The 17,178-nt window shown below is 34.9% G+C and overlaps 1 long non-coding RNA gene across 1 annotated transcript; it reads left to right on the top strand.

Moving 5' to 3' along the window:
* The first annotated feature begins 277 nt into the window (after positions 1-277).
* Positions 278-7,925, top strand: LOC135155387 (uncharacterized). The gene is made up of 3 exons (XR_010294586.1): positions 278-855; positions 1,977-2,112; positions 6,406-7,925. It is a non-coding gene; the product is annotated as an uncharacterized LOC135155387 (long non-coding RNA).
* Positions 7,926-17,178: the final 9,253 nt, after the last annotated feature.

Genomic DNA, 17,178 nt, shown 5'->3' with positions numbered 1-17,178 from the left:
GCACCCCCCAGGTCTCATTAATTAATTAATTCAGAATATGTCGCTCTTTTTTGTGCATGTTCTTTTTTTAAACTATGAAAACAAATATAAATATTAATGATTGTTGCCAATTTCTGGAGGAAAAGTAAATAAATCTTGATGTAAATGTGTATAGTGTACATGTATCTGCATGGTTTAAAATTGTTAGTTTTGCGACAGCACAGTGTTATAAAGGTACAATTATTTGCCTTGTGTTTTATCATTAATGATCATTCTTTTCCGCTCTCTCTCCTGCTACAGGAATGAAAAGGTGAGACGGTTTCACTGTGTCATATGACCCTAATCTATTTTCTGCTGTCCGTCTCAAGAGATCAAAGACATTCCATGCCCAGCACCTGACTGGCAGTGTTATCATGACATCATCCTGACTTCCCTATCAGCCAGCATCAGTTTCTTGGGCTGTGACTTGGATTCAAACTTCCAGGACGTGGAGTGGCCAAGGGTGGGAGAGCCGCTCATCATTGAGACCATCCCATTAATGATATCCCCTACTTTATAGACAGCATCATCTACCTATTAAACTCCCAGGACGTTAGGGGTGGGAGAGGTGGTGGCAGGGTGCACTGATACCATCAGGGAAATCGTCCGCTGCGTGACATCCTTTGACAGTTTCAAAGACTATTTTAGAAGCAAGGAGTAAGTGGATTGACTAGAATATCACTGTAAAAGTATACTGGTAATGCGACCAACTTGTTGTTGAAAGCTGAGTTATTGGTGGAAAGAAGGTGTCAAGACCACACCACTCTTCGATTGAGCCACAACCATTGGAATCCTTAGAGATCTGGGTGAGCAAATAGAAGCCTGGGAAAATCTATGGTAAGCACATGAATAAATGTATGAGCTTTTAGATTAATGGCAGCATTAGGACTTGGAGGATTTGTTTTTTAATTGATGTGGGAGTGAAGAAGATGATGTCGTTTCCATAGCAACTGATGGAAGCAGCATACTTGTGTCTCTGTGTGGTTATGATGGATAATAGAAGAAGGAACTGCGTCAATAGCTGTAGAGACGTGCTGGGTCTTGTGACCTCTCCTCTTCAGAGTTGAAGCATAAACGTGACTTGAAATTGCTAGTAGGGAAGGGATTGGCCTGTTTTTATGAGGATTACAACTTTATAGGTCATTATTTCTCTCTCTCTCCTTATTTGTCACTCTACCACACACACACACACACACACACACACAATCTCTCTATAGCCATTAGCAAGCAAAAAGCTTTTTTACCAAGTTACGTTTTCCATTTTCATATTGGAAAAACCTGTTATCATTTTTGAACAGTTTAATTTATGTGACTGTAATTCAGCCTATGGATTGATCTTGAAATATCCTTCAGTTGAAATATGATGATAGGCATATTAAAGGTTCTCTTTAAAATCAGATTCTGGCACATACAGTTGTGCTCAAAAGTTAGTGAACCCCACTGCAAAATGCACTCCTTCATGCGGACTGTTGAATGCAGACAACAACAATACAATGTTTGATGGGCCTTGAGAATCAAGCATTATTAAATGTAATATTTCATCACCTTACTTCACAGATTAATATCTAAAACATGGCAGAAAATGAACACTTTCATTTTCTTGTGGGGTTCACTTTTGAGTACCATTACATACATGTACTCTACTCCCTGAGGCAGTATGTCTGCTGCACAATTATGTTGATACAAATATACTTTTTAAAATGCACTGGTTTATCTTTATTTTTTTCAATATTTTTTTAAAAAGGGAATTGAACATGATAAACTGTCTATTGAAATATACCTTCCTCTTTTCAAGTTTAAGATTAATCTATTCTTTTGAATTACCCGGTAATATTGATAGTAATTAATTTGATAATGAGTTGTTAAAGTGATTTGCAGTGAAATTCCTGAAAATTTAATAAAAAACACATCAAGAAATAAAACGATTAGATTTCTGTTTATTTCTTTCCATTTGATAGGTACATGAAGCTTCAGAATTCATTCTAATCTGTTAGAAAACTAGTGTTACCATAGCGACAAAGATGACAAATTTAGCATCAGATGCGAGCCAGATGTTGGCTGCTGCTCTTGAACAGATGGATGATATCATAGCAGGTAAGATGTGATTTTTTATTGAACCATTTGTTGTCATAGCTTTCTTAAAATTTTGTCACTAATCGTATTTGCAGCAGTTTAACTTGTTTTCTTCCTTTATACAACTTATAATAAAGTTAGATGAATATAGGAATTAGGAACTTTATTTCAGTAACAGAAAATAGACCTTAGTTATTTTTTTAATAACAATTTAACCCCCATTTTCAAACAAGCAGTTTTGTATTATTGTCAGTGAGGGGAAATTAAAAAAAGAGAATTCTCCAAACTTGTTGAGAATTCACATTTCTCATACTTACCTGCAAATCCATGGAATTTAGAATAATGAATGAAGACAGAATGAATGAATTAATGAATGTTTGTTCATGTGAATATTGAGAAAGAAATTTAATAAAAAGAATGAATTAAAGTATAAATAAATGACCAAATCACTTGATGGATGAATGAATTGACTTCATGAGTCGATCAACTTTAACTTTTGTAAAACAGATTTAGATAAAGAATCTCCCAAAATATCCAATCTTCTTTTGTGGTAACGCACAATGTCTAATTGTTGTTGGATGAGTAATGGTATGATGGTAGGATTTAAGGATCATTCGTGAGATTCACAGCATTGATTCACATCCTGCCAAACTACAATCACTGGTGCAATGTCAGTCATACCTTAAACCATGTACATTACCAATTCCATCTGGATTCTTGGCCTGTTGAAATGCTAATGATGGCAAGGGCTATATGGGGCGTTTTAAAACCAAAGATTTAAGTATGACTTAGAGTCGCACTTTAATGCAGACGCATGGATTTATAATACACAGTAGTGATCTTTCTCTTGGGATAGTCTGACCAATGCAGTCATGCCTTTTTACAGCACGCAACTAAAGCATTTGAGTGTGACTCCAAGTCATACTTAAATCTTTGTGAAACATCCCCAGGTTTCATACGGTACTACATGTAGGTGACCAAAATTATTCCAAAAGCTCAATGATAATTTTCCTTCGCTGTGATTTTTCTGTTTAAGCTATTTTTGGCAGCAGGGTGTTCTCCTTTATTGGTATGATGGGTATGGGATTACCCTATGAGCTGGTATAGTAGGGGGATTGTACCAAACCTATGAGGCATGTAGATGTAATTAATAGTCTCCACTGACTCGTTATATTGTCATATTCATCATCTTTTACACATATATTCCTTGATATTTTCTTTTGCATCATATTATCAGGTATGCTAGATAGGGTGTTGAACTATTTTTAGGAAATCACAATTGAAGTTACCTCGCCTTTGCAATTCATCTCTTTTGATGAATACCATCAATGATCATACATGTTCAGTGTGCATATGTATGAGAGAAGAAAATTATGGGGTACAAAATTTTCAGATAAATTCCGTCTGAATTGCCTAAAATCTTGGAGATTTAAAAGTAAAGTAAAAAGACAACTAAAACTGTACAAGCTCAGTTTGATAACTTTTGTAATGATATAGGCCTACAGTGCAGTAGATTGTTCATGATAGTTTTAGAAATTTAGAGTACAGTATTAATATGTTCAAAGACTCAACAATATTGACATATCATGCATCATGTACATGTAGCAGTTTTTACTTTTGTTATTCTGCTATGATATAATCTCATATTTTTCAGGAGAATTTCTATGAAATTGATAAAATTCAATACAAAAACTCACAATCATTTATTATGAATGTAAAAAATCCACAAAGATTGATATCATATAAATCTATCTTTCAGGTTGACTGTCATTACCCTACATTCTAACTACCGGTATTCATTCTGTTGTATGTTTCCATCAGTCTCTATTAGCTCTTGAAAGCCTTGAGTTCTTGATCAATCCTACTCAGCATTACAACTTCTTTTTAATAGCCTCAACTCCACCTCTACATAATAAAATATGATGAATAAAGTTGAGAAATATTGAAGAAAAAAATTGGATTTGGAAAGTTATGACATTTTATAAATTAAGCTCAGTTTTACAACATTTATATGCACATTGCAGGTGATTTACAAGTGAGCAAGTCAATGATGTCGCACTCTCATTTTTTTCTTGTTTTATTTGAATATCAAATACTTTGTGCTTTGAACATGTGTAGATATGATGCCCAATGAAAACATTTGGCAAACAATGACAATTAATGGTGGTTATCAATGTCTTGTTAGGATATTAATTTTATTGAGTGAGTTTGTCAGATCAGTATCAGTTTACAGTATTTCTAATAATACAAATGTAGTGCTGATGAAATCTGGGGAGCATTCCATGAAACAAATGGTGATTTTTTACTGACAATTTGTTATAAGCTACTGAAATCCGGGATTACGATTGGCTTAGAGCAAATTTGTCTGTAAAAATCATTTGACAGGCCTGATGAAAACAGGTCTATTTTGATGTCATGCATGAGAGATAAAGAAAACCCACAGGGCAAAAAAAGAAAGAAAGGGGAATTATAGCAACCTTCTACGGGTTCTAAACTCAGGATTTGACACAATAGGGGACTTGAATGTGGGTATTGCAGTGTAGATTAATACAAATACGGGAGAAACTTTTGTCATCACTGCGCTCATACAATATGTGAGCAATTGTTATGGTATTTTACAGAGAGAACATACTGTACATTACATTGTATGTATTACTTGTACGCTTATGTTTTAATGCTTCTGAACTAGTTATAGGAACATACATGTAGTTTGGAATACGATCATTATATCTTGGAATGTTTGGTGATTTGTGTTATTTGTTGTGAATCAACCAGGAGACAGATGGAAGTGAGTAATTACTGTCTGTATTTATTGTATGTCATGGCAAACTGATAAATTATCTGAACTTTTGTTTTAATTCATTAAAATATCTACATCAGTACAGGACATTTGTTTGTACATGTACAGTAGATCTTCTTTATAAATTGAAATGAGAGTTTTGAAATTTTCTGTCCCATTTCTAAGTTCTTTAAAAACCTTTCACTCTTCTGCATGGTTCCTAAAACCTACAACAGTGTAGCTCAACAAAATCTTTTAAAACCATGTTATTTGAATGTACTGTACATGTATCACAGAATTGATAAATTCCATGCCATACATGGGCATGAATAATCACTCACGCCTGTTTTGATACTGGACTCCTTGGCGCTCCCATTTCACTGACTATCTGTTATAAGCTACTGAAAACCGTTGCATCTGATTGGCTGAGAGTAAATTTGTCAGTGAAAATTACTTCAGGGTCCCGTCTTACAAAAAGCTACGATTGATCCAATCAATAGTAACTATGGAAATCCATCAGTGTCATTTTTTGTACAGGAAATTTGCAAAATGTCCTTTATAAACAAAGGAGAACACACCAAATTGTCAAGAAATCAAGAAATCAATGAATTTATGAATATACTTCATATCAAGAATTATTTTTGAACAAACATGCATTTTAAGATGTTGACTTCGCTGGCTTTCCATAGTTGCGATTGATCGAATCAATAAAAACTCTTTGTAAGACGGGCCCCAGATCTGAAACGCATGTTTTAGAAAAGACTTTCCGTTAAAAAAAAATTAATGAGTGAAACTGAAAATCATTAGTACCAATGAGAATACATATTAAGTGTCATTATGGATGGTCATTACAAGATGAAGTACACTTAATATTTATAGCAATAGACAGTTATCACAACATGTAGTCTACAGGCACAGACCTTCATTGGTTCTTTCTTGTCAAGTCAAGTGCAATTTATAACTTTAAAAAAGTATTTTGTAATTTTTAAAACACCTCATACATTTGTCTACATCATGTAGACAAGTTGTGAGGTCTTTTAGGAATTTAGGCTACTGTAGCATTTGAGCAAACTGAATGTCTGCACTTGGTCAAACCTTGATCTCTTACTGGGAACATAAAGGCCTAAACTTATTGAAATAATTCTACATTAAGATTTTTTCCTTGATTTAAAAAAAAAATCTCTTCTGGTATTTTCATGAAGTAGATACATGTAGGTACCAGGCTATAAAGGTATGGAGAATGGGTAATTTTACTGTGAAACTGAAAATCATTAGTGCTACATTAACCATCCATTAGAGATTATATATATGTGAAAGTTTCAGAAAATATTGATTAAAAAATATGGAAGACAGTTAAACTTCTCCAGAGAGAGAGAGAGAGAAAGATTAAGAAGGAGGGAGGGTATTCATTGTGTGGCTCGCCAGTCAAATATTGGAATTTAATTTCTTTTTAAAGCCCGGATGTACTTTTTATGATGGGTGTTGATAATTTGTTTGTGATGGATATTTTATTTTTATCCGTCTATTTCTTGTAGGTACCAGGCTACAGGGTATGGACTATGATAATGGACCAGTAGTTACTAATAATCAAGTTAACATCACACATCCAAAAGAAAACGGATCACACGCAGACGTTCCGCGACTCATTTCAGAACTACGCTTCGCGGCAGAGAGAGCGATAGAGAACGGAGAGGAGAACCTTCTTCATGATCGTGTAGAGGATTCTACCAGGCAGTACATCGTACGTCTACTTGGGGATAAAAAGGTAAGATTTTGATGTTATGTTTGGCTGCAATTCTTCATAACTTTTTATATGGCCTATTCACCAAAAAAAAAAGTACATTTACTTGTACAGTCTATGTTGCAGCTTTCAAAAAGTATCATAGTATATTTAGGTTTATGACCTGCTCAATGTATTTGATATGCACATGTATCCACTATCCACTCTCAATTAACAATTCATATTTCAAATAAGTTTCAAAACAACATCATTATTTTCCCCCTTAGAGTTATACAGTCTCGATTCAATGAAAATGAAACTACATGTTATGTATGCGTACATTTTTAATGTCATGAAAGTGCTCTTTGAAGGGTTATTGCAGTAAAATATTGTTGATGTAGGCCTACCATGTACATGTATACCGGTATGTGCTCAGGGGAGTTCCACAATTATGATTGGTTTCAAAACTATTTTATTAAATTGTTTGTTGTGATTCAGTGCAATTAACTATGAAACAGCAATTATAATCATATCATTTAAAGGGGTTCCATACTCAATACATCGCTGTATCTTTTCATCAAACAACCAGAAATATATTGTGAATTTTAAGTTAAAAATTATGATAGGCATTGAATCTTCAAAATATGAATTCCCAGTGCACTACTTGTGGTGTCAAAAAATATTTTCATCTTGAGCTGTATCTTTAGCCTACACTCTATAACACACTAGAATTATTCTTTTATTATTTATTTCAACCTGTGCTTTTTACATATTCCTTTTTCAAAATATGAAAATGAATAAGAAAAATATTGCCTGTGGTATGCGTGTGCGTCAAACTTTGATTGAGGCTAATTGATTTATTACTGATACTAGCATGTTGATCAAGGTATCAAATTCCTCAGAATAATGTTACAAATAATAATGATAAAAAAACTGCAATACTACATGTATGTTGTTTAACGGTGTGACACGCTCATATTCGTGCGTGCAAAATTTTGAAATGCTTAAAATGACCTGAAACGTACTCTAATTGGTCAAAAAGTGATGTTTAGCATTTAAAAAAATTTTCATGACCTCATCATGATTTTGATGACATGGGTAGTTGACATTTGACCTGAAGTTGATATGATGTGAATATGATTTATTTTTTATATTGAAGATATGATTGATAATGTGATTTTACAAAATGGTGCCTAGATGATGTCACAATTACCTTTTGACCTTGAACAGTACATGGCATAATAGATCCGCATTAAACTGATCAAAATCTTAAAGGAAATTGATGGAGGAGTTTTTGAGATTTTGTGCTAACAAGAAAAGGGTGGAAATTAATATAAAAATAAATAGATAAATAAATAATAAATAAAAGAAAAAATTTGTACAAAATTAATAGTTGATCTGTCAAACCTAATTTTTAATAATTATCACCCATTTGAGGTTAGAAACATGTTTTGAGTTCTTGTAATGCATTATGCTCTTTACAAGGTTGACGTCCCGACTACAGTGTTGACATGGCGATGCATGCGTTCAGGAATGATGGGAAAGCAATGCATTGGTGAGGGAAACATGTTTCCTTTACTAGGCATCACAATAGATGAATAACAATAGAATGAAAGTAATGGCTGATATAGGAGTCAAGGCAACGTTCACACATCATCATACATAATATTATTCTTAAACCAAAAAGAATGCCATATTGTGGTTTTCCCAGTAGATGAACATTTCCTTCTTTTAGCTACATTTCTTATTAACATGTAGATTTCTCACTGCCATGATAGAGCTCAAAATTAGGCTTTAACAATTCTATTTTTTTTATGCACACTGCATACTTACATAACGTACAGTGTATCTAAATAAACCTCACATGCATTGTATATTTACCTACATGTAGGTGTTTTATTTATAGTTCATGTGTTATTTTCAGTTTAATTCAATTCATTTATTTCAATATTCGAATCGAACAATATAAAAAACGTGATAAATAATACAAACAAGAGTTGATTGAAAAATGACAAAAATAAAAAAAATAGCAATATCAAAAGCTTAAAACATTACAAAGAACAACCAAAGAAAACAAAACATATATGTACCTGAATATGGAGGAATTGCCAAAAACCAAAGATGCTTATCAAGGGCAATCCCAGAATAAGATTAAAACATACATTGTATAACATGATTGATTGATTGAGTGATTGCATTTATTCTTTTTCATTCCAAAATTTAACAAAAGTTAAATTAAAGTTGAGAGACAGAGAGTGCGAGAAAGACAGAAAGTTGTAAGAGTGGGGGATTGGGAAGAAAGAGAGAGATATAACATGAGAATAGAAAATTGATATGGAAAGAAGAGTGCATGTACATGTAGGAAGAAGAAGAAAAAACATGCTATGCTATATTTTTATACCATGCAGAATATAACTCTCTAAAAAGTTTATGAATATCCTGTACCAACCAGTAAATAAAACACATTGTCTTTTATTGCCCCAATTTTACAAACAACATTCTAAAATAACATCACATCAAAATGTTTTATCTTTATCACCCCCATTCACTCTGTGTTTATTGTGTGTACATGGAACTCACATTGTAAGGATATTATCATAAACATATTTGAACATTTCTTGAATGGTATTTACCCTCTTGTGTTCAACAAATACTGTTGGCAAATATTAATATTATGAAGTAATCAGCACCCCCAGTAATGTCAATAATACGAGACAGTCTCTTTTTAGCAAATTGGTTTGTGTTTACATTAAACAATGACATTTGTATAGAATGAAAATTGCTTTCATAAAACAGCAATTGTTGAAAGCTTTTATTATTAAGGAGATCTTCACCTTGGATTTCATTTCAGTTCTGAGATTTTCCTCTTAAAATTTACATGAACACGATGTCTTTTATAGCTGTGGATAGTTAATGACAAGTGACAACGGGGGAAAAAATGTTGAAGGGGGGGGGCGGGGGAGTTTATCTGGACTGAATGAGGGAGGGATGGAAAGAATGGAGAGATAGAAAGAGAAGGAATTATAAATAAAAGGGGGACAGAGGGAAGGGCGCATGTTATGGATGGAAAGATTAGGAAGAATCAGAGGAAAGAAGGGAAGAAGAGGAGATAGAGGGAGCAGGAAGAGGAAACCAAAGGAGGGAGGAAGGTATTCAGGAGGTGGTTTCAGACCGCCTCAAAGTTCGCCAGTTCCAGGTATTCTCTGATCGGGAAATTTACCCCGATCAGAAAATACCAGGTATTTTGGCGGTCTGAAAGCAAACTACGCGTAATATCCCCGAAAGAAAATACCCGATAAATAGTAGGTACTTGGCGAAATTACGAGAACTTTCACGGGGATTTTTCCAAGGTCGTGGGTATTTTGGCGGTCTGAAAGCAAATTACGGGAACTTTTAGCCCAGCGTGTCGTTGGGTGCGGCGCCGTGCATGGGTTGCTGCTGGGCTAGTGATTTTGAATTTCGCGCCTTGCTGCTTATCAGACCATACTGCGCATGCTCGTAACTTCAGGAACTTATCCCGAAGGGTATGTTTCAGGGCGGTGTGAATGCAGGAATAATTAATGGGTATTTTTCAGCCTAAAAAAGTTCTCGTAATTTAACGGGGATTCTTGTGATCGAGGCGGTTTGAAACCACCTAGGGATAATGGAAGGGAGAGATTAAGGCAGATTGGAGGATGAGGGAATTATCAGCAAGTTGGAAGGAGAGGAATATAATATGATAGAAAGCTGGTAGCCAGGCATGCTGGAGACAGAAGGAGCACAGAAGAAATTCTTAAAGGGGTAGGGGGAGGATGTGAAGATCTATGAAAGAAAGGTAATGTAGACTTACCATTCATTCTGGATATCTAAAAAAATATATTTAACAATTTATATCATCTCCAAACTCTTATCTTTAAATATTATTTTGTACATGTATTATTCTTAATAATTTTGATGCGTACTCTTATTGAAATGCTGTCCCTCCCCTATTTTGAAACACCTATTAAACAATCTTTGCTATTAAAAGATGGGGAGCTTTGAACTTGAAACAAACTTCATAATCAGAAATTCAGAACAAAAAGGTTATATAATTTGTTGAATGGATTATATTGCATTAAACAAGTATGATTTCAGTTTTCTTGTATTTTTTTTCCTTTTATATCTGTATCATCCTACCCCCTTTGAAGAATCCTCTTCCTCTTGATTTCCACATCACTCTCTTAATATCCTATCCCATGATAGATTTCTTTGATATGAGCTTGGGTAGGATCAATCGATAGATAAGCCTGTATCCTGCCCATGACCCCTGCCGACTATTGATTCACTTGGAGCTAAATCTACCTAGAACCAATCAATTCTGACGTCTTTTCTATACCTATTATCTATCTTCTCCTCATACTGTTCTTGCTCATGTTAAAGGGATCCAGAGGACCATTTCATATTAGGACTTGCAACTGTTGTAACTTCTGTTATAACTTCTGGCAACTACCATGGCAACAGGGCTCAGCAGCCAATCAAAATCAAGGTTACCATGGTAGTTGCCATAATGTCAAAGTTACAACAATTGTTACCTTTAAGAAACAGGCCCCCAGGTCTTGATATGTACATTTATAGTTTTTTATACGCCCGTCCTAGACGAGACGTATTATGGTATCATGCTCTGTGCTCATATAATTTGGTGTGTATGATACTAGCATGGATTTGAGGTCAAAAGGTTAAAGGTCACAGTGACATGTTTTCATCTTAACCTTCTGCAGTCCTTGTAAACGTGATAACTTCAGTTTAACTTAACCTAGGCTCATATAATTTGGTGTGTATGATACTAGCATGGATCCCAGGAAGCCTATCGATTTTTTGGACAAAAGGTCAAAGGCCAAGGTCACAGTGACATGTTTTCATCTTACCCTTCCGCAGTCCTTGTAAACGTGATAACTTCAGTTTAACTTAACCTAGGCTCATATAATTTGGTGTGTATGATACTAGCATGGATCCCAGGAAGCCTATTGATTTTGAGGTCAAAAGGTAAAAGGTCAAGGTCACAGTGACATGTTTTCATCTTACCCTTCTGCAGAGCGCGACACTGGCACTGGTCCGACGGTCCCAGACCAGTAAAAATTGCTGTTGGGTCAGTAACTTTTTCAGAAATAGCCAGATATACTGGTCTGACATGACCAGTAAAAAATATATCAATCTAATATAAATGATATTTTCTCTTTAGTAAATAATAAAAATAGCTTTGGCACCTTAAAAAATGGTTTTCCAAAATTGAGAAATGGTTCTCATGAATAATGTTGCGTTTGTGTTGGGGGGGGGGGCAATAAAAGACAGCAAAAAAAACAAGTCTTTATGATTTCCTTTAATTTGGGGACCAGTAAATTTTAGGTTTGGACCAGTAAAAAATTAAAAATCTGGGTATCAACTGGTCCAACATGAATACATGTAGGTTGGACCAGTAAAAAAAAAGTGTTAGTGTGGAGCCCTGCCTTCTGCAGTCCTTGTAAATGCAAGGCTTATATAATTTGATGTGCATGATCCTAGCATAGATCCCAGGAATTCTATTGATTTTGAGGTCAGACAGTCAAATATGAAGTCACCACCTTCCACTTTTCTTGCTTGACCAATAACTCAATTTTCCATGTTGAAGGCGGGCGTATTATGTGCTCGCCTTAGCGACACTCATGTTTTAAATGTTTACTGTGGCATTTTCCAGAGTTTTGCTAGAATTTCAATACTCTGCAAAAACAAACAAACAATCTCAGTATTTTGACCCAAGACTTATTGTTGATGAAAAGTAATCCACTCTGGAAATAAAAAACAGAACTTTTTAACATTCATATCGCCACGATACCATGGATCATATCAAGTGATTTGTAAATTAGAGACTATAGAGGAATGGTAATACATGTATATCTGATATCTTCTCCAGCTGGCTTGGTCAGTGATGTGTATCCTCTGATTACCATGGTAACGCATCACTGCTCATTCATATCGAAGGGGCTAATATGACAAGTTATCATGCTATGAATAAGCATGGACCCTACTAGGATCCAAATACAACCAGCAGTTAGTGATGCTATGGACCCATGGTTATAATAATAATAATAACTTAGATTTATATATAGCTTTTTATGAAATCATATCAAAGCGCTTTACAATGTAGAACATACGAAATATACAAACGAAAGTGAAATTAGAAATCATATAACTTAGGGAAAAAATAAAAATAAAATAAAAAATCAAGGACACTGTAAATGGGGCTATGTTGAATATGCTTTCTTCATGAGGTACGTCTTTAAATTAGATCGAAACGAAGTGATATTTGGGATACAACGGAGAAAAGCTGGAAGAGTGTTCCACAGACGTGGGGCAGAGCTTGAAAAGGACCTATCACCAAAAGTTTAGTTTTTGGTTTTTTGACTGTTAGAAAATTTTGATTTGCGGAACGAAGAGACCTACTGGGAGTACAGTACATGTATATACCTGGATTAATTCAGAGAGATATTTTGGAGCATGTCCATTAAGAGATTTGAATGTTAGGAGTAGAATTTTGAATTGTATACAAAATTTAATGGGGAGCCAGTGCAATTGTTTAAGAGTAGGTGTTACATGGTCATGTTTTTTAGTGAGGGAAACTTGACGGGCTGCAGAGTTTTGAATTCTCTGCAGCTTAGAAATATCCTTTTCTGGAATTCCATGGAGCAGGCTATTGCAACTGTCAAGAAGTTAACTAATAAATGCATGAATGAGGACTTCAGTAGATGACTTTGAGAGATATTTTCGAATTTTACCAATTTTTCTTAGGGCGAAGGATGCTTTACGAGAGATGCTGTTTACATGGGGATGCATTGAAAAGTTTTTATCAAACAAAACACCTAAGTTAGTTACCGTTTTAGAGGGATGTATATGAACATTTGCAATTTGAATTGGAGGTACATGTAGCTCAGGGGTATGTCTACGATGGGAGGAGATATGCAGGACTTCCATCTTGTTATCGTTAAGGAGTACATAGTTCACAGTCATCCAGGAACGAATGGCACCAAGACAATCTTTCAGTTTCTGCAACATTCGGAGAGCTTGTCCAGACTTGAATGTGATAAATAATTGTGTGTCATCAGCATATATCATAGACGAGAAACCATAGGAATGAATAAGATCTTCCAACGGTGTCGTGTAGCATGTAAAGAGTACAGGCCCGATGACCGAACCTTGCGGCACTCCCCATTTAAGTAGAGTAGGATCAGATCGTGAGCCATCAATGATCACCTGCATGTTGATATCGTCCAGTGATGTAAGAGTCAAACCACTTTGCTACAATCCCAGAGACACCAAATCGTGTTTTCAGCCTGGAAAGAAGAACATCGTGATCAACTGTGTCGAAGGCTGATGTTAGGTCCAAAAGTATGAGGATAGCATCATCTCCGGTATCCAAAGCTTGTAGAATATCATCTTGAACACGAAGTAGCGCAGTTTCCACACTATGATCTTTTCGATATGCAGACTGTCTGGATGCGAGAAGGGAGTTAGCAGTAAGGTATTCAGTAAATTGATTTGAGACAACTCGTTCTATTACCTTACCCAAAAAATGTAAATTTGAAATTGGTCTGTAGTTCCTTAAACTTTCTGCATCCAGTGACGGTCTCTTTAGGGTGGGAATGACCAAAGCAGATTTGAGTGCCGAAGGGAAGACTCCGCATTCTAGTGAATCGTTGGTAATGTCCGTAATGGCCGGTACCAGGAGCTCTAGACTCTGGCTAAGAATTAGCGCTGGAAGAGGATCTAGGTCACATGATTTTATTTTATGTGACCTGATAATCTTTAGTACATCTGCTTGGGAAACTGGCGCAAACTTCTCAATACGGTGATCACAGGCTTCCCCCTTCACAACAATAGTAGAGGAAGAAAATGAAGATATCAAATGTTGAATTTTACTGTAAAAACACTTGAGAACTTCTGGGCAATCTCAGCACTTGACTGATGTGATGGCAATGATTTATCAGGCTTTTCAGCAATCATCTTGTCAATCACATGAAACAGTTGTTATATTATACATGTAACTGAAAAATGAAAGTAGTTGCAGCAAACAATGATTTCATGACAAAGTCTATACAATCAAGGTTTATTGTCACCATATCATGGTACACCTAGATCTAGGGCGTGTAACACAAAGCTTAGCAATGATCATAGAACATTTTTCTCTGATTGATCCCAATGACTACAATGTACAATCGTACGATTAATCACTGATCTTTGTGTTATAGGACCCTGGTCTATTTACATAAATCTAACTCAGTAAAATCAGGAAACCTATTTAAGCTCAAAATAATGACCACACAGAAGATAACCGACACTTTTACACATGTAGGACAGTGTTGTATTGCTTGGAAAAAAGATCTGATATCTGGCTTGAATGCCACGCTTTTTTTAATTTCTCAGCAAATAACACAGTTTCTACTACAATCACTTTACTTTCAGATCGTTATCACAATTGGCGTTTATACTAGCCACACTCTAAAAAATATTGGGTAAAAATGCTCCATGTGGGCAATTATGTGTCCAACCAACATGTGACATTTCTTATGGGCAGATCGAGACTACATGTACATGTATATCATAACTTAGAAAGTATATGGTCCTAGTTCATTAAACTTACACATAAAGGTAATCAAGTATTACTGAACATCCTACCTGAGTTTCAGGTCACATGACTAAGGTCAAAGGTCATGTAGGGTCAATGAACTTAGACCATGTTGCGGGAATCAATATCGAAATCTTAACCAAGGTTAAGTTTTTGAAATGTCATAACTTCGAAAGTATATGGACCTAGTTAATTAAACTTAGACATAAAGGTAATAGTGTATCACTGAAGATCCTGCCTTAGTTACAGGTCACATGATTAAGGTCAGTTAGGGTCAACAAACTTTGGCCATGTTGGGGTTATTTGAGGAATTGTCATCATAACTTTGAAATATTATGGATCGAGTTCATGAAACTTGGACATACATTGTAACAGCAATCAGGTGTCCTTAAACATCCTGTGCCAGTTTCAGGTCACATGACCAAGGTCAAAGGACATTTAGGGTCATCAAACTTTGGTAATATTGGGGATATTTGTGGAATTGTCATCATAACTTTAAAAGTTTATGGATCGAGTTAATGAAACTTGGACATAAGAGCAGCAGTGTATCCCTGAATACCCTGTTTGCATTCAGGAACATGGCCAAGATCAAAGGTCATTTAAAGAACAATAAACTCTGGCCGTATTGGGAGTATGCGTTGAATTGGCATCATTACTTTATAGAAAGTTTATGGATCTAGCTCATGAAACGACATAAAGGAAATAAAGTATGAATGATTGTTTTGCACATGTCTTGGGTCACATGATCATGGTCAATGGACATATTTTATTATCATATTTATAGTGTTTTCTTCTGTGAATAATTATTCATTAGCCGTTTTTCAAAGGCAGCACTGCTGCTATATCGAATTGTATAATGCAGGCGACACTGCCAGAGGCATTCCACTTGTTTTCTATCCAGTTTAATAAAAAATTTGCCCATTCTAAAGTAATTGCTGCTTATTTTTTATCTTACTGGACAATATGCTTCCCGCATTGGGTAAAATACTGCCCCACATTGGTTGGACACATAATTACCCTCGTGCTGGTTAAAACTTTACCCAATATTTTTTACAGTGCAGCACGACCTTTATGCACAGCCTTCAACTATGATATCAGATTTTATTTTATTTGTTTGATATGAAAAGAGTGATACATGATTATTACATCTATAGACGATATTTCATGTGACGACTATTAAACACATATCAAGGTCTTGTATCATAATATTGAAGCTTGAATTTTCGTTGAACTATTAGAAGATACATACAAAAAATAAAGAGAGGCATTTATGATAATAATATACAGTTCTTGTATAGCGCATATCACATTATGAATAATGTCTCTATGCGCTTCCAAAGGACTTGGATATTATTACCCCAGCTGTAGGTTGGCAGTATAGAATGAGAATGAAGCAAAATAGGATGCATCATTAAAAAAGTAGTTCTCAAAAGTTGGTTTACAATGAAATTATATTTTGTAAGTTTAATCAATTTTCTTCAGTCGATTCAGCAGAATTCCCAAAAGAAATCAACAATATCATGATTCCCATTTTTTGTATCCATGAGAATTGCATAAAAAAAATCAAATTATGCATTTAAAAAAGAATAAATCTTGGTTGAAATGATGTCATTGCAGTTTATTGTTCAATATTTTTTTTATAATATGAAGTAAGTTATCAAATTTCTTCAGTATATTCAGTAAAGTTCCCAAAAGAAATCAGCATACATGTACTTGTTCCTCCTTTATTATATCCGTGGGAAGTGATGATTTAAAAACCAAATTAATCATTTTTTTTTTTTTGCTCTGTGTAAAAAAAAGGCAAGTGAGCAGTTAAGCTAAGACAAAAATTAGGCATCATAATTCCTTCTAGTTTACATGACTGAGTAATAATACAGCTCTGTTTAGGTATTTAACTCTATAATAAAGATTCTTTATATATGTACTAGTTTTGATTATTTAATATCCTTTACTTAATAATCTTGAATTCGCAAT

This window comes from Lytechinus pictus, chromosome 9, assembly GCF_037042905.1.
Source record: "Lytechinus pictus isolate F3 Inbred chromosome 9, Lp3.0, whole genome shotgun sequence".
NCBI lineage: Eukaryota > Metazoa > Echinodermata > Echinoidea > Temnopleuroida > Toxopneustidae > Lytechinus > Lytechinus pictus.
Note: the sequence above shows the minus strand (reverse complement) of the source record. Positions and strands in the feature narration are given on the sequence as shown.